Consider the following 19295-nt stretch of genomic DNA (forward strand, 5'->3'; position numbering starts at 1 on the left):
ACCAGTAAACTGCTATATGGGCAAGTTATCTGTTACCTTTGAGCCTCAATTTTCCCATTTGTTAAGGGAAGGGCTTTTGACACCGTGATCTCTAAATCCTCCACCTTCAAGTTTCAGTGTTCTGATGCATCTGCCCTCTCTCCTCAACAGAAATCAGTCTTAAAAGCCTAATCTTCTTAGCTAAAGACTCATAAAAAAATATCCTATGCCATTCCCTCACAGATAAGGAAAGTGAGGTCAAAGCTTTTTTTACATGTGTTTCTCAAAGTCTGATGATCCTCAGACCTCCACGTCAGAACCACTTGGGCTGCTGCTTAAAAATACACATTCTTAGGCCTCAAGCCAGACTGTTGAATCAAAGTTTCTGGAGGTGAGGCCTGGATAAGGGTCTGTTTAATAAGGACCCCCAGTGGGAACTTATGCTTGAGAATGACTTCTGGGGAAGAGAATGGAGATCAAGGATGACAGCTTTGAATCAGATAAATGAGGACAGGTTCTCAAACCTAAGTGTGCACATTAGTCCGTTGAGAATGCTGTGAAAACACAGATTCATATCTGTGTAGATCTGGGTGGGGCCTGGTAATCAACATGTCTAACAATCAGCAATCGGTGTTGCTGATCTGGGGTCTATACTGTGAGTAGCAAGGCTTTTGAGCTCCATGCATGAGCTGTGTGACCTTGGGAAAATTTCTTAATTTCTCTGAGCCCCAGGTTCTTTAAAGAGGGATAAAAGTAGTACCCACATCTAGGATTGTTTGGCAGATCCAACTAAATAATATTTGTTAGACTGCTCACCACAGCGGCTGGCATATAGGCAAGCACTCATAAAACATACTTTAAATAAATACCACTGTAACAAAGGGTCTCTTGCCCCCTGGGGTCATCCCACTTGGGATTGCATTTCTAACTAAGATCTGTGGGTGACTCTTGTGCACAAGAAAGTTGATAACCCTGCACTCTGTCTCTGTCAGGGACAGGAAAACCCCTAACCTAATTCAAGTTCCCTAAATCCCACAGGCATCGGGTTTGAAAATGTCTGATGCAGGAGGAAGCTATGCGGTGATGCCTTCAAAAAACTATAGTTCCCTAAACAGCACAGGTAATGAGAGCTTTGTGGGGCAGCTTTCATTGTTTTCTAAGCAAATGTATGTTGGCAGGTTCCTATTTCCCTTCAGGTGTCGGAAGCTGACCCAAATCATCAAATACATGAGCATGGAAATCTAACTCGACTATCAGGACACATGCCCTGGGAGAGAAATGGAAAGGGGCTCCTGGGACTCACTGAGGAGCCATGGGCTCAGCGCTCTTGATGTTGACCAAGGTTCCTGTGGGAGAGGAACTGTTTGCATGACCATTTCCCTTGTCATTGTGGGGCCTCTGGCTGTAACCTGACCTGGATTTAGATTCTGAAGATTTCGTTTATTGAGTTTAGGGAATGCAATTCAACAAGTCTTTATTGAGTATCCATCCTGCCAGGTGCAGGAACACAGAAATAAACAAGACAGTTTACACTCCGGGGGTGGGGGAGGCAGATAGTAAGTACATAACCTAACAGACAAATATGCCCGTTTTAGATTCTGATGAGGAGTATGAAGTAAATAAAGAAATATAGTAAAAAGAAACAGAATTAGGCTGTCTTTTGAAGAGAGTCAGGGAATACCTCTGTAAGGAGGTGATAATTTAGCCAAAATTTGAGCTAAAAAGTGTGACTCTTTTTCAAAGAACTGAAGAACATTCCAGGAAGAAGGAATAGGGTGTGCAAAGACTCTGAAGACTATCTAGTTGGAATAACCGAAAGAAACCAACATGGCTTCTATGTGTCTGGGGTTGGTTGGGTTGGGGAGGAGATGGGAGGTTGCGATGCCAAATGAGTTTGGAGAGATGGCTGACAAAAAATGGGCAACAGTTCTCGAGAACTTATAGTATGCCAGGTGCAGTTTTAAGTCCTTCACCAGTAATAATTTACTTAATGCTCACGACAATGCGTGTATCTATTTTATAGATGATGAAACGGGTACAGGAGAGTTAATCAGGTTAAAGTCAGAAGGACCAAATCTACTAATATTTTTCCTTGTCTGTTCCTTGAAAGATGGGAAATCAGAAAACTTTAATTGGGAACCCTGTTCCCTATGACCTGCTCTTTCTAAGTTCCCTCTCCTCCCCCGTTAGGTGCTATTACCTTCTCACCCTCCACCCTCATCTCATCCCTTATTCCCATTGGTGTTTATTAGATTATTAGAAAGGAGAAGTGGAAGGGCAGACAGTTGTAGAGGTGGGATTCTTCTACTTGTCGATCCTCCAAGCTCAACCTGCTAGGTTTTGCTAATAATTTTTTATCTTTATTTATAGTGACAGTTTATAAACAAGCCTTAAGTGAAGTACGATACAGTAGTTCGGGCAAGAGATCAGATGGAGCTGGTTTGAGATGTCAACTCTGCCATCAGTCAGATGTCTGAACCCTAAGAAGTCATTAGGTGGAAGATATTCCATTGAAGTGATAAAGATAGTTTGGAGGGAAATATTACACTTAAAGTGTGCATCTTTTGCATCTATGTGATGATGTTAAGAATCACTGATTGCATATGTAGAATGGAATGATTTCTAAATGTTGTGTTAATTTCTTTTTTTCTTTAATTAATAAAAAAAATGCTCATAAAAAAATGTGCATCTTTGTGAGGTTATCTTCATTCCAGTATGTGAAAATGTCAGGGAGAAAAATATGGTGCTTTAGAATCAAGGAAATAGGGCAACAGTGGGTGATTTGTCTAAACATCAGGTGTCTCATCTGTAAAACGGGTGTAATAACATCTAACTCTGTGCTGTCATGAGTAGCTCTAGATCTGTGAACACAGGGAAACCAAGCATGATTGTAAGGTACCAGTAAAGCAGGTACACCAAGGAAAAACTTGTGAAAAGTTCAGGCCTGATTAATGAATTCAGAATTCTAAATTTGACCATTGGGTTGTATGCACAGCTAAGTGATGATATTGTGCGTCAGTAATTGTATACTTCGACTGGTTTGTATGGTGTGTGAATATACCTCAATAAAACAGAATTAAAATAAATAAATACACCTTTTAAAGCATGCAGGCTTTTTCTATTTGATTTACCACATTTAATATTTTTTTACATATGGTTGAGAGGTGCACTGTCTTTTTTTTTCTGTGCTCTTGTCTTTGGCAAGACTTATATGAGCCTGTTGGGAGGAATGAATGAAATAAGACAAATGGAGTGCTCAGCTCCATGCCCAACTCACAGCAAAGGTTCCGCAATTGTAGTTGTCATCATTATTACCTCATGCCAAGCCTTGGGTTCTCTGCTACGGGGACATAAAGAGCCATGAGAGGATGTCTACATAATATATCACCCAAACTGGGGCAATTCTAAGAGTTCAAGAAAGTGTTCTTATTAAGTAAACAGCGCTGGCATGTGTAAACTGGGACCCACAAGCCAGTGGTTGATGTGGCTATTGGGTCTACCATCCAGAAACTTACCAGCTAATGGAAGGTCTTAGAAAACACCATTGTCCCCATATTTCAAGGAATTCAAAGCCTCTCCAAGGCATGGACAGCAATCTACCTATTTAATTTTTTTGTTGTTGCTAAAATCAATATCCCACATAACAAAATACTTGGTTTGACCATGGGCTTGCCTTATAATAGAATTTTGCTCTGCTGAAGCTCCAGCAAGCCATGGGAAACCGTTCTGTGTGATGTAACAGTGAAATTCTTCTCCTTCTCCAAGGAGAAAATACTTACATTCTAAATTATAATGTCACAAAGAGAAGAAAGCCAATTAATTTCAGACTCCACTAACCTGGGATTTGCATAAACTTGAGCAGAGGCTGGGACTGATAATTAGTCCCAGAGGTTGGGACTAATGTACATTAAGGAATTAAATAGGTAAATGAAATTATAAAAATGCATATTTTCGGTGGGCATGGAAGGGGACTAGAATGGTGTTTAGAGGGTGTTAAAGACACATGATAACACTAGTTAATGGTTTTTTGAGTGCTTACTTGATTTCGGGTACTAGGATAAGCTATTGATGTGTATTAATTTATCTAATACTTCATCTCTGTGTGATTGATTCAAGTGTATTGTTCCTATTTCACAGAGGAGGAAACAGGCCTGGAGAGGTTAATCAATTTGCCGAATTTTGCACAGTTAGTAAAAAAAAAAGATGGAGTCAAGAAACAAACTACTGATGTCTACTACCTCTTAAGAAAAATAAACCATTTTACTTGGAGATAATTGATCTGAGAGGTTATCAGACTTATCCAGGTAATGCAGAAGACGTAAAACAACTCCACCTCAAATTTTACCTTCACTGTGAAGCCCACAGCATCTTATACGTATAGCTTATATTCTCAAGATAAGTTTTCACTTTTGTCTTCCCAACAGACTGTGGGCTCCTTGTTTGGTATCTGGCACAGTGCCAGGTGCTCATATCAGTGCTTATTAATTTGTTTACTTGTTGATTAAACAAGTACTTATCATGGGCCTTCTGTGTTAAGTACTCTGTGAGTGTCAGGGATAAGCAATGAAAAAGACACACACGCTTCCTCTTCTCTTTGGGCACATTATGTCACACTCATCATCAGTCAATGGATAGTGACAAGGACAAACATCCACCAAGCTGGAGAACATTATTTGGCCTCTAATTTGCCTCATAATGTAGGGCAGGACGTGGCCTTTAGACCAAAGATAAGAAAGAAAGGTGAGCTGTTAACTAGGCAGGTACAAACAATGTCATTGTTGTGAGAACTCAGAATATACCAAAATCATCTGGGATGCTTGTACATGATGCAGACACCAGGCCCTGTGCCCACTGGTTATGATTTATTGGGCCTGGGGCACTCCAGGTAATTGATTCATTCATTCAACAAATATTTATTGAGATGCTACTAAGCAACAGGGGTTGCCTTGGGTCCAGGGGGTTCAGCAGTTAACAAATTAAGACATGTCCTTACCATTAAGAAAGAGAGAGAGAGAGAGAGAGAGAGAGAGAGAGAGAGAGGATGGAAGGAAGGAAGGAAGGAAGGAAGGAAGGAAGGAAGGAAGGAAGGAAGGAAGGAAGGAAAGGAAGGAAGGAAGGAAGGAAGGAAGGAAGGAAGGAAGGAAGGAAGGAAGGAAGGAAGGAAGGAAAGAAAGAAAGAAAGAATGAATCAGGTGAATAAACAAGATCATTACAAGTTGGGGTGAGTGTTATGAAACAGATTGTGTGCTGTAAAAAAGCCTGCAGGGGTGTGCTGGTTTGAAAGATGTATGAACCCTAGAAATGCCATGTTTTAAGCACAATCCCATTTCATAAAGGTAGAATAATCCTTATTCAATACTACATGGTTGAAACTGTAATCAGATTATCTCCCTGGAGATGTGATTTAATCAAGAGTGGTTGTTAAACTGAATTAGGTGATGACATGTCTCCACCCATTTGGATGGGTCTTGGTTGGTTTATTGGATTCCCATAAAAGAGGAAAAACTTTGGAGAATGAGAGATTCAGAGAGTGTAAAGCAGAACGACATAGCCACATAGTCCACCAGCCAGCGACCTTTGGAGATGAAGAAGGAAAATGCCTCCTGGGAAGATTCATGAAACAGGAAGCCAGGAGGAGAAGCTAGCAGATGACACCGTGTTTGCCATGTGCCCTTCCAGATGAGACAGAGACTCTGACTGTATTTGCCGTGTGCCTTTCCAGATGAGAGAGAGACTCTGATTGTATTTGGCATGTGCCTTTCCAGATGAGAGAGAAACCCTGAACTTCATCAGCCTTCTTGAATCAAGTATCTTTTCCTGGATACCTTAGATTGGACATTTCCATAGACTTGCTTTAATTGGGACATTTTCTCTGCCTTAGAACTATAAACTAGCAACTTATTAAATTCCCCCTTTTAAAAGCCATTCCATTTCTGGTATATTGCATTCCGGCAGCTAGCAAACTACAACAAGGGGTAAAGGGCTTCCTTGTCTATGGGAGTCGAGGAAGGCCTCTATAAAAAGATGACATTTGAGTTGATTCTGGAACCATGAGAATGAACCAGCCATGGAAAGAGCTGGGAATAGTGTTCAAGCAAATGTTCTGGGGGTTTGCCATGGGCAAGGAACAGAAAGGATAGCAATATTGTAGGAATGATGTCAGATGAGGTCTGACAGCCAGGCAGGGGCCAGAGTATATAGAACCTTGTAGGCTATGGTAAGGAGTTTGGATTTTGTCTCAAGAGCCATGTGAAGCCTTAAAAGGAACTCAAGTAACAGAAAACCATGACACGTGGAGTGCACTTTGAGAGATACTAAAAGAGTGATGTCAGTCAGAGAAGTGAGCTCCCAGGAATCTCACCTTCTCTCTTTTCTCCCTCCATTTCCCCTCCTCAGAGTAGTCATCATGTGTGGTTGCGGCCGTCTTGCTCTTGCACAGTCATTATGTGTGGGCTAAGTGTAGATGTTTGAGTCAGAAGCCGTGGCAGATGGTTGATGGAATCACCTCATAAAACGTTTGTGGCTGGCTCAGGAAGCAGCATGACGCTCCTTCAGAGGCCCTGGTATCCAGAGGAGAGAAAGAACAGCTGCTTCCTTTGCTCTCATTAAGGACTTAAGCTTTCTTCATATTGAAGAGCTTCCATAAACAAAACCAGAGATTACTGGATGTTCCCACAAAAATTGTTTGTGTAACTGGAAGGCGTCTGTACAAAGGGGAGCTCTTGGTGTTGGCGGATGGCATGAAAAATGTTCCATCCTGAGGTCTAGAAGCCAGAGGACCAGGGCAGGTTCTCCAATTGCATGGGATTGTCCTTCCTGGATTAATTTTGTTCTGGCAGATGAGTCCTGAACTTGAGGAAGTGGTCAAACTAATGCCTGTTTCCCAGCCTCTGCATCAGACTTCTGATGCACCATGGAGTTTATCCTGTATGGCATCTTCTCCCTGGGCAGCTCTGGGTCCCCCTTGAATTAGGGATGCATGCTCGGTTTCTCTCCCCCACGTGGCAGCACGTTATTCTTCATGGATTGTTCTTGCCTTATATCTCCCAAATGCAAGGTTATTCACATCTCCTGGAATCTTCCAAGGAATTTGGGTGACACTAGCTGGCTCTTCCCACCAAGTCCTCTTTAAACATTGTGCAATACACCTTTTACACCAGGCCAGCTCTCCATCCTCATCTTTGAGAATTGTCCTTCCCTGTGACTGTCATGTTCATAGAGTATGACTCTTACTCCTTTGCCAAGGACACCTGACTCAATGTGGGTCAATCAGAGTTTCTGTCCTGGATGCTTGAAATAAAGATTCAGAGATGATAGACAATCTCTGCTTGTTGCTAGAATTAAGGACTTGTGAACTCTGGATCTGTGCTTTCCATCACAGTAGCTACTAACCAGTGGCCACTTCAAATGTGATCAGTCCAAACTGATATGTACTGTAAGTATAAACTACACACTGGATTTCAAAAACTTAGTGCAAAGAAAGAATTCAAGATATCTCATGAAAACATTTTATATTGATTGTATGTTAAATTATATTTGGGGTATATTGATTAAAATATACATTAAAAAAATTCCAGAGACTTCCAGAAAGATGGCTGAATACAGTAGCTCAAGACTAGCCCTGCTCCATGGAAAATTTAGAGAAGGGACAGGAGGGCAACTGAGGTGGCAATTCGGGAGTGCAGCTGACCTATAAGAGCCTTCTGCACCTCATGGGGCAGCCTTGGTTGCAGAAGACAAGGAACTGAGAGACAGAAGACTGGAGCCTGACACGGAGGTGTGAAGCCCACAGAGCCTGCAGGAGTGCACGAATGGGAGCTGGGAACTAGGAAGTAAGCCAGGCCATGTTCCTCGGGTGTGCTACCTTCACTAGCACAGCCCCATGACTGGGAATTCACCCCCACACCCAAGACACCAAACCCCGTCAACCACTCCCATTTCCCATGCTCCAGGTGCCACCATCCCACCAAGCCCCAGTGCATGTATCTGTCCCCCCTCACCCCGATCCAAGTGCAGCCCAACCCACCACTCCTACACACCTCCAGAACACTACCTCCCTCTCCTTGTTCCCCGTAGGCTCTTGCCAGCATGTAAAAGCTGTGGGCACTAGACTCCATACCTAGGCTACCGCTGCCCTCCTGCCTATAGTGTCGCACAACCCCTTTGCCCCCTCCCCCGAGCTCCGCACATCGGTTTATGGCACTACTGCACCCATGCATATGCATGGGCCCCTGATCAAGTCATTCAGCTCTGTTTACAGCAGTCCTAGAACAGCGCATGTGCGAGGCCCTCAGCCACGTTTTCCATCTCTAAGAAAGGGCTGACCTGTGCAGCTGGGTCACATTTGCCCCCAATCCACAAAGGTATAATGCCAACCTCCTGCCACAGCTCTACACATGTGCACAAAGGGCCCCGTGCCTTAGATTAGTGCATACCAGGGTTATGCCCCCTGATTGGTGCAACAGCGTAGATGCATCCTCCCTGGATGGTCACGCTCACAAGCATCAGCATAACATCCCCAACCTGCACCTATATCTGCCCTGAAACAAATCACTGCACTGAGTGCTCCATGCCTCCCTCCCATTCTGCAAACACAAGGCCTTAGACTATAAAAGAAATTAACTCCTGAAATAGATCAGTCAAGATATTTACATGCGACGAAGACAGCAGAAGATCACTAAGCATATCACAATGCAGACAAATATACTCTGCCTGATGACCAAATTAAAGCATCAGAGGAGACACAGACATTGGAACAACTAATTAAAGATATTCATACAATTCTACTTAACAACATAAGTGGGATAGCAAATGACATAAAGGAGATCAAGAAGACAGTAGAAGAGCATAAAGAGGAATTTGAAAGAATAAATAGAAAAACAGTGGATGTCACTGAGATTAAAGACTCTGTTGACCAAATAAAAAACATACTAGAGGCACACAACAGCAGATTTGAAGATGGAAGAAAGAATAAGTGATATAGAGGACAGGATAACTGACATCAAAGACTCAAAATAGCAAATGACAAAAAAGATTCACAAACTTGAAATGGATCCCAGGGAAATGATGGACAAAAGATATTTATGCACAAATATAAGAATCATTGGTGTCCCAGAAGGAGAAGAGAGGAGTAAAGGGCTAGGAAGAGTGGTTGAGGATTTAATGGGGGAAAACTTCCCAACCCTCATAAAGGATACAAATATGCAAGTCAAAGAAGCCCAATGAACTCCAAACAGAATAAATCCAAATAGGCCTTCCCCAAGACACATACTAATCAGTCTGTCAAATGCTGAAGAGAAGCAGAAAATCCTAAAAGCAGTAAGAGAAAAAAAAATAGACTACATACAAGGGAAACCATATAAAACTGAGTTCCTAGCACTCTGGAGGCGAGAAGGCATGGAATGATACATTCAAGATCCTGAAAGAGAAAGACTGCCAGCCAAGAATTCTGTACCCAGTCAAATTATCCTTCAAAATTGAGGGAGAGATTAAAGTTTTCACAGACAAAGAAGTCCAGAAAGAATTTGTCAACAAGAGACCAGCTGTACAAGAAATACTGAAAGGAGTTTTGCCAGCTGAAAAAAAGAGGCAGGAGCAGGAGGTCTGGAGAAGGGTACAGAACTGAAGACTACCACCAAGGGTAATTTAAAGAATACAAAGAGAAAAGGGGAAAAGATATATAGATCTGACAAATAAAATAAAAAAGATAAGATGGTGGATTCAAGAAATGCCTTTTCAGTAATAGCTTTGAATGTTAAAAGACTAAACTTACCAATTAAAAGATACAGATTTTCCTGGTACCTGCCCATGTGAAAAAAATATATATAATACAGATTGGAAGAATAGATTAAGAAACATAATCCAGCTACATGCTGCTTGAAAGAGACTCATCTTAGACACAAGGATACAAATAGATTGAAAGTGAAAGGATGGAAAAATATTTTCCATGCAAGTTGTAACCAGAAGAAAGCAGGAGTAGCTATACTAAAATGGACAAAATAGACTTTAAATGTAAAGACATCATAAGAGACAAAGAAGGATACTACACTAATTGAAGAGTCAGTTCACCAAGAAGATATAACAATCATAAATGTTTATGCTCCCAATCAAGGAGCTCCAAAGTACATGAGACAGACATTGGTAAAACTGAAAGGAGCTATAGATGTTTCAACAATAATAGTAGGAGACTTCAATACACCAATTTATCTATAGACAGAGGATCAACAAGGAAATAGAGATGTTAAATAACTTGATAAATGAATTAGCCCTAACAGACATATATAGGTCATTGCACCCCAAAGCATAAGGATATACATTCTTCTCTAGTGCTCATGGAACATTCTCCAGGATAGATCATTTGCTGGGACACAAAACAGGTCTTTATAAATTTAAAAATATTGAAATTATTCAAAGGACTTTCTCTGATCACAATGGGATGAAGCTGGATCTCGATAACTACAAAGAACAAGAACATTCACAAATATATGGAGATTAACACACTCCTAAACAACTAGTGGGTTAAAGAAGAAATTGCTAGAGAAATCAGTAGCTATCTGAAGATGGATGAAAATGAGAATACAATTTATCAGAATTTATGGGATATGGCAAAGGCTATGCTGAGAGGGAAATTTATTGCCCTAAATGCCTATATTAAAAAGCAAGAAAGAACAAAAATCAAGGACTTAACAGTGCACCTGGAGGAACTGGACAAAGAGCAGAAAACTAACCCCAAAGCAAATAGAAGAAGAGAAATAGCAAAAACTAAAGTACAGATAAATGGATGGAAGAACAAAAGGGCAATAGAAAGAATCAATAAAGCCAAAAGTTGGTTCTTTGAGAAAATCAATAAAATTGATGAGGCACTAGCAGGAGTGACAAAGAAAAAAGAGAGAGGAATCAAACAAAACCAGAAATGAGAAGGCATGCATTACCATAGACCCTGAAGAAATAAAAGAAATCATAAGAGGATACTATGAACAACTATACGCCAACAAACTAGACAACTTTGATGAAATGGACAAATTCCTGGACACATACAAACATGTTACACTGACTCAAGAAGAAATAGAAGATCTCAACAAGCCAATCACAACTAAAGAGATTTGATCAGTCACCCAAAATCTTCCTACAAAGAAAAGCCCAGGGCCAGATGGCTTCACAGGGGAATTTTATCAAACATTCCAAAAAGAACTAACACCAATCCTGCTCAAACTTTTCCAAAAAATTGAGGAAAAAGGAATTCTACCTAACTCATTTTATGAAGCTGATATCATTTTAATACCAAAACCGGGTAAAGATGCTATTAGAAAGGAAAACTACAGGCCAGTCTCCCTAATGAACATAGATGCAAAAATTCTCAATAAAATATTAGCAAATCGAATCCAACAGCACATTAAAAGAATTATACATCATGACCAAGTGGAGTTTATACTAGGAATGAAAGGATGGTTCAATGCAAGAAAATTAATTAATGTAATACAGGATATTAACAAACTAAAAGGTAAAAAAAAATCACATGATCATCTCGACTGATGCTGAAAAAGCATTCGACAAAATTCAGTATCCTTTTCTGATGACAATACTCCAAAAGATAGGGATCAAAGGTAACTACCTCAATATGATAAAAGGAACATATGAAAAACTGATAGCCAGCATTTTACTCAATGGAGAGAGACTGAAAGCTTTCCCCCTAAGATCAGGAACAAGAAAAGGATGCCCACTTTGTCACCACTATTATTCAACATTGTGCTAGAAGTTCTAGCTAGAGCCATTAGGCAGGACAAAAAAATAAAAAGGCATCCAAAATGGAAAAGAAGAAGTAAAACTCTCATTATTTGCAGATGATATGGTACTATACTTGGAAGATCCTGAGAAATCTATAGCAAAGTTACTTGAGCTAATAAACAAATTCAGTCAGGTGGCAGGATATAAAATTAATGTGCAAAAATCAGTAACATTTTTTCTTACTTGTTTTTCTTACTTACTCATTGCTTGTTTTATATGCAAGCAATGACCTAGCTGAGGAGTCAGTTAAGGAAAAAATTCCATTCAAAATAGCAACTAAAAGAATCAAATTCTTAGGAATGAACTAACTGGGGACATAAAGGACTTGTACACAGAAAACTACATAACATTGCTAAAAGAAATCGAAGAAGATCCAAATAGGTGGAATGACATTCCCTGCTCATGGATGGGAAGGCTAAATATAGTTAAAATATCAATTCTCCCCAAATTGATCTACAGAGTCAACACAGTACCAATTAAAATTCCAACAACCTACTTTGAAGATTTGGAAAAGCTAATTACCAAATTTGTCTGGAAGTGAAAGAAATCCTGAATAGCTAAAAGCATCCTAAAAAAGAAGAGTGAAGCGGGAGGATTAACACTACCTGACTTTAAAAACTATTATAAAGCCACAGTGATCAAAACAACATGGTATTGGCACAAAGATAGAAGTATTGACCTATGGAATCAAATTGAGATAGCATAAATAGACCACTAAATCTATGGTCAACAGATTTTTGACAAGGTTCCCAAATCCTGTGAACTGGGACAAAATAGTCTTTTTAATAATTGGCCACAGAAGAACTGGATATCAATAGCCAAAAGAATGAAAGAGGATCCCTATCTTACACCCTGCACAAAAATTAACTCAAAGTGGATCAAACACCTAAATACAAGCAATCACACCATAAAGCTTCTAGAGGAAAATGTAGAGAAACATCTTCAAGATCTAGTAATCAGCGGTAGCTTCCTAAACTTTATACCCAAAGAACAAGCAACAACAGATAAAAATAGATAATGGGAACTCCTCAAAATCAAATGCTTCTGCACCTCAAAAGACCTTGTCAAAAAGGTGAAGAAGCAGCCAACTCAATGGTAGAAAATATTTGGAAATCACATGTTGGATAAAGGTCTGATTTCCTCCAAATACAAAAAATCATACAACTCAACAACAAAAGAACAAGCAACCCAATTATAAAACAGGCTAAATATATGAATTAACATTTTTCTGAAGAGTAAATATAGATGGCTCAAAAGCACATGAAGAGATACTCATTTTCATTGACTATAAGAGAAATGCAGATCAAGACTACAGTGAGATACCACCTCACACCTATAATAATGGCAGCTATTGAACAAACAGGAAACTATAAATGTTGGAGGGGATGTGGAGAAACTGGGACACTTATGCACTGCTGGTAGTAATGTATAATGGTACAGCCTACTATGGAAGACTGTTTGGCGGTTCCTTAGGAAAGTAAATATCAAGTTGCCCTACGACCCAACGATAGCACTACTTGATATATACCTAGAAGAGCTGAAAACAATGACACAAACAAACCTTTGCACACCAATGCTCATAGACGCATTATACACAATCGCCAAAAAATGGAAACAAAATGCCCATCAGTGGATGAGTGGACCAACAAAATGTGCTATATACATACGATGGAATATTATGCAGCAGTAAGACAAAATGACATTCTGAAGCATATGACAGGATGGATGAGCCTTGAGGAAATAGTACTGAGTGAAATTAGCTAGACACAAAAGGATAGATACTGTATGAATCCACTTCTATCACAGGCATAAGGGTATAATCAGAGGCTTATATTACAGAATATAGGGGGCTTAGAAATACACAGAAGCTAGAAACAGGTGAACAGTTAGCTAATGAGATTTAACTCTCATGTAAGGGAATGGATAGGAGTGAAGGTGTTTCTTTAGTGGGTCTACAAGTAATATTACCATATTGAAGATGAACAAGATTGAAAGAGGTTATATAGATTACATGCCCCATTGATTAACACTAGAAATACGAACTAGTTCTTGCAAGAACTACTTCAAAGATATGATTCTTGTACAAAGAGTATTTAAGTCCAGCTTCCAGGGGGAAAATGCTATTGCATGCTATGAGCTATGTTCAAAAGGAAACCATCAACCCTACCACAGCAATAGCAGAGGTAAATAATGGGGAGAGGGACAAGAGTTAAGAGGAGGTTTAGATTTCTTATTTGGCGAGGGTGTGTTTATTGGTTTTCTTTCTCTTTGGAACAATGAAATTATCTAAAATTGAGGATGTTGATGGACTGTGGACTTTGGGCCCTCTACATGACACCCTATGAATGCAGGTGGCTGAAGGATGCACTGATGGAGAAATAGATTGGCGAATGATGGTGTATACTTATGAATGATGGTTGTGCTACTACAAAAATAAACAAAGTCATGAGGCATGCAGTGATGTGAATGAACACATGGGACAAAATAAGCCAGAAGCAAAAGAAGAAGAATGGTATGGCTACCTTTAGAAAATGCTTATGAGAAAACAGGGGCCCAAGACTGTAAGTTTTTAGAGTAGAAATATTAAGTCCGAAGTGGTGATCATTATTTCTGGACTTTGAGATGCTGTTTTATATAGATAACCTGATACTTAGAGAGAAGAATGAAGCTGAGCAGGTTGGGGTTAAAGTAATTAAAAACATAGGGGCAAGGAAGACGATGTCTATATTTTAGAACCATACATACTCTTTGTGTAGCTCATTTGAACAATTGAAATGCAGGGAGCCGAGAATAAGAAAGAGGTCCTTTAATCTGTTATAGATTATTGCAATGCCTGGACACATCCTGGCTGAGGGATGGGAGAAAGAATACGGAACTATTAAACCTTACCATCAAGGAATCCCTTGATACTGTGTCAAACTTTAGGCCATGCCTTCGATCATGAGGCTTACTCTTGTGAAGCTTGTGTAGGTAGTGGAGAAGCTTAGACTACCTATAGGCATGCCTAAGAGTTACTTCTAGAGGACCTCTTTTGTTACTCAAATGTGGTCTCACTCTCTAAGCCCAATTCTGCAAGTGAAATCATCGCCCTCCCCCCTACATGGAACATGATATCCAGGGGTGAAAGTCTCCCTGGTGATGAGGGGGATGACTTCCAGGGATGAATCCAGACATGACACCATAGAATCAACAATTCCATCCTGACCAAAAGGGGTAAAGAAGTGTAACTCATAAAGTATCAGCGGCAGAGAGAGTTCAAATGGATTCAAGAGGCTACTCTGGAGGTTGCTTTTACACAAGCTTCAGTAAGGTCTTGCCACTTGTCATAACCTGCCAACCTCCAACCAGGACCATTCCAGCCAATCCTAAAGAATACCTAGGACAATATATAAAATTCCACAAGGGTTCCAGGCACTCAAGTAACTTTCCAAAAACTTACAACCTCCAGATGGGTTGCTAGTCCAGATAAGTCCTGAAACCTAGCCCAGCCTCTACAGAACATCAGATAGTTCCATCTCCCTACCCCATATTAAGGACAGACCCTTCCCATATGAAAAATTTAGAGTTGCCATAGCCCAAACACCCCTAAAGAGAAGGATGGAAAGAGCAAAGGTGACGGTGGATTTATGCAGAGAAGGTAAGATTTAACAAATAAATATGAATGCTGAATCATTAAATTGATATCTCTTTTAGTCTCCAGTATTTTAGAACAGCTAGAAGTAAAAACTTAAAACTGTGGAATTGGTTACCATGTCAAACTCTGAAATATGTTCTACAACCAATTGTGGTGCTGTGCTTTGAAACATATAGCTTTTTAGTATATATGTTATTTTTCACAAAAAAAAGAAGGGAAAAAAGTCAATTGTGATGATAAAAAAATATTTAAGCCCTCTAGCCTCCTATATTCTGGAATAGCTAGAAGGAAAAATATGAGAGGATCGTATGGTAGCTCATGACAAACTCTGGTATCTGTCCTTGAAACTACTTGTTGAAGAGTGCTTTGAAAACTATTGCCTTTTATTTCTTTGCTTTGTTATACTATACCATTTAAAAAGTCAAAAAATTTTTTCACCTTTTTCATATACCTCTTCTTTTGTGGGGGGTGGGGGGTGAGGAGGTGCATGGTCCAGGAATTGAACCCAAGTCACCCTCATGGAAGGCAAGCATTCTACAGCTGAACCACCTGTGCACCCCTTCCTCTTTTTTTTTTTTTTTTTTAATGTGGCTACCAGATATCTTAAAATGATGTGTATGGCTCACATTGTATTGGTATTGTAAAGTGCTGTTAGATGCCTATGTGTTCCTGGAGAAAGAAAGAAGCTGATCCATAGAGAAAGAAGAATGAAGTGGATTCTCAGAGAGAATGAATGCATGGCTCCAGAAAGAGTTAGAGAGAAGGAGAGAGAAGGAGAGTGGAGTTGCGGGTGGTAGATCAGTTGCCAGAAAGAGTTAGAGAAAGAGAACGTCAGACCAGAGAAAGAAAGTGTGACGGAGATTTTGCTTGGGCATCTGGTGGTGACATTTCAATTCCTGGCTCCAGTCCTTGGAGAGACCAGCCAGTATTTCCTATCATTGATTCCAAGACACACCCGTATATTAGCATCAGTTGTCCTTTTTTGACATGAGTGTATTTGAACTTACCTATAACTGAAAGAGGTATGTCTGAGACATAACGTTCTATAGATAACTTTATATAGGGATAAAAATGATATAGCATAAGAATGGCAAATACTTATGCAGCCGCTTTTTTTATCCCATGAAATGCCAGACATTGCTAATCAAATACAACTGGAGGCATGGCCTCAGAATCTTTTTCTATGCTAGATCTCTGACCAATTACCACCAATAAACTAAAAATGTCACATGGGAAAAATCCTTGAAGTAGAAGTCAGCGGTAGCATGGATTTTTAGTCTAGATGTAACATGAGTTTGTTTTGACCTTAGTCAAACCACTTCCTGTCTCTGAGCTCAGTTGCCTTGTCTGTAAAGGGGAAGAAGAATAACAGTACCTATTCAAGGGTTTGTTGAGAGAAACAGGCATAGTAATAGAAACAACAGCCCTTGGGAAGCATTAAACCCCCATGTGAGCTGCTGTTCTGACCAAGTCCTCAGTATTCAGGGCCAACGTGGGCCACTCGTCTTGACCTCAAGACAGCTTTGTAGTAGAGAGGCACTGTTTTGAGAACCTGAGCTTGGGAAACAGTTGTCAATAGCTATAGTAACTGAAATAGGGCTTTTTCTAGAATCTAGCAGAACCCATCAACTTCATGTCTTTTTAAATTTTATGCTGTTACTTTTTACACAGAGGAAGCTGTGATGTGTGTGTGCATGTGTGTGTCTGTGTGAAGTGTTTTGTGTCCCTAAATGCTGTTTCCTCCCCCAGCATCTAGAAAGCAGTTCTCAAGGAACAAGGGCACAGTATGACTGCGTCTGGGACTAATGCAACTGGTGATTCTTCTTAGGCTATTGAAGTGTTTATTAAAAGGGCATGTCTGTGGATTCAAGTTAATGAAATTTACCCATATCATGATGAGGAAGCAGGGTGGTTTTCATTTCAAACGATCTTTCACTTTTGCTCAGACTTGTGTGAGTCAGTGTGCTCAGACTTGTGAAATCACACAGTCTGATTTAGGATTCTGAAAATATATCCCAAATGCCTAACGCACTACTTTGCTTCTTCTAGCCCAAAGAAGACTACAACTGCGGCCACTTCTGAAACCTGTGCATGACCAAGGGGATATATCTGCCGAGTGCTGTGCATCTTTCCAGGTCCCAGGCTTCAAGAGACCCTCATCCTAAAAGAAGTCAGGAAGCACAGTGGATAATTCTAATAATAGCTAGCAACTATACTGCACTTGCAGTTTGCACATGTCCTAAGTGCTTCACATATATTCATTTAATTTCATCTTCCAAATAGCCCAATGAATTAGGGACTGTCACTATCCCTGTTTTACAGATGAGGAAACTGAGGCAATGAGAGATTAGGCAATTTGCTGGCAGTGAAAGAGGTCAAACCCTTAATGACTATGTGAAGACTCAGGCCATGGGCAGGGAGAAGTGAATTCCCAAGCTATTATAAAGGAAGGATCGGTTATGCTCATCTCCAGAAATAGTGCAGAATGTCGGAGCGGAAAAGGATCTCACTGACCATGCAGCCCTCTCGCTTATTTTAGATGGAGGAAATTGAGCTCCAGAAAGGTCAAGTGAGTTGCCTGAGGTCATATAGTAAATGAGTGACAGAGTCAGGGAGATAACCTAGCTTTCCTGACTCCTGTTCTGTTGACCATCCCAGATTCCCTCAAGGCTTTCTGGGCCTGAGGGCAAGTTCTCTCCAAAGGTTGCCATGTGGCCTTTTGTTTTAGCTCTCCTAGAACGCTTTCTGTTCCTCTGCTTTGGCTGGCCTGGCCTGTAAAGGAGGAAGTAAGGACTCAGTCTTGGAGTTCAAATGTCATCTCTGGCTCCCCTCTTCTATTTGGCATTACCATTGTAGGGCTGCCTCTCAAAATAACCTCTTAACTGGTCTCTGGTCCTTCTTGTCAGTCCACCTACCTGCCTATTTACAAAGCATAATATAAGAAATGGTCTGAAAAAGATGCAAACAGTATACTGTGTAATCCACACTCAATTGGAGAGCAGTTTAAAATATTTCTTATGGTATACAGTATTTGAGATAGATTTTGAAGATTCAGGTAGAAAGAAAAGAATTCCAGTCAAAGAGACCAATATAAACTGAAGTATAGCAATGGAAATTTTCTGGATACAGAAGGAATAAATGAAGAGTCCAGTTTTCTTGGAGCATGCATTTCAAGGGGAAGGATCAGGGGAAATTTTATGTTGTTTACCTGTTAGTAGAATAAAAATTAAAAAAAAAAAAAGAGGGAATAGCAGAAAATGCAATGAAATAAAGCGTGGTGTTCTAGTTTGCTAGCTGCTGGAATGCAATATACCAGAAACGGAATGGCTTTCAAAAGGGGAAATTTAATAAGTGGCTAGTTTACAGTTCTAAGGCCGAGAAAATGTCCCAATTAAAACAAGTCTATAAAAATGTCCAATCAAACGCATCCATCCAGGGAAAGATACCTTGGTTCAGGAAGACCGATGAAATTCAGGGTTTCTTTCTCAAGTGAGAAGGCACATGGCGAACACAGTCAGGGCTTCTCTCTCAGCTGGAAGGACACATGGTGAACACGGCGTCATCTGCTAGTTTTCTCTCCTGGCTTCTGCTTTCATGAAGCTCCCCGGGAGGTGTTTTCCTTCTTCATCTCCAAAGGTTGCTGGCTGGTGGACTCTCTGCTTCGTGGTGCTGCAGCATTCTCTGCTCTCTCTGAATCTCCTATTCTCCAAAATGTTTCTTCTTTTATAGGACTCCAATAAACCAATCAAGACCCACCCAAATGGGTGGAGACATGTCGTCACCTAATCCAGTTTAACAACCACTCTTGACTAAATCACATCATCCAGGGAGATGATCTGATGACAGTTTCAAACATACAGTATTGAATAGGGATTATTCTACCTTTATGAAATGGGAT

At 40.2% G+C, this 19295-nt stretch overlaps 1 long non-coding RNA gene across 1 annotated transcript; it reads left to right on the forward strand.

Moving 5' to 3' along the window:
- Positions 1 to 3316: 3316 nt before the first annotated feature.
- LOC143664563 (uncharacterized) lies at positions 3317 to 18578 on the forward strand. The gene is made up of 3 exons (XR_013166514.1): positions 3317 to 3902; positions 4117 to 4283; positions 17447 to 18578. It is a non-coding gene; the product is annotated as an uncharacterized LOC143664563 (long non-coding RNA).
- The last annotated feature ends 717 nt before the right edge of the window (positions 18579 to 19295 follow it).

This window comes from Tamandua tetradactyla, chromosome 20 (genome assembly GCF_023851605.1).
Source record: "Tamandua tetradactyla isolate mTamTet1 chromosome 20, mTamTet1.pri, whole genome shotgun sequence".
In the NCBI taxonomy this organism is placed as follows: domain Eukaryota; kingdom Metazoa; phylum Chordata; class Mammalia; order Pilosa; family Myrmecophagidae; genus Tamandua; species Tamandua tetradactyla.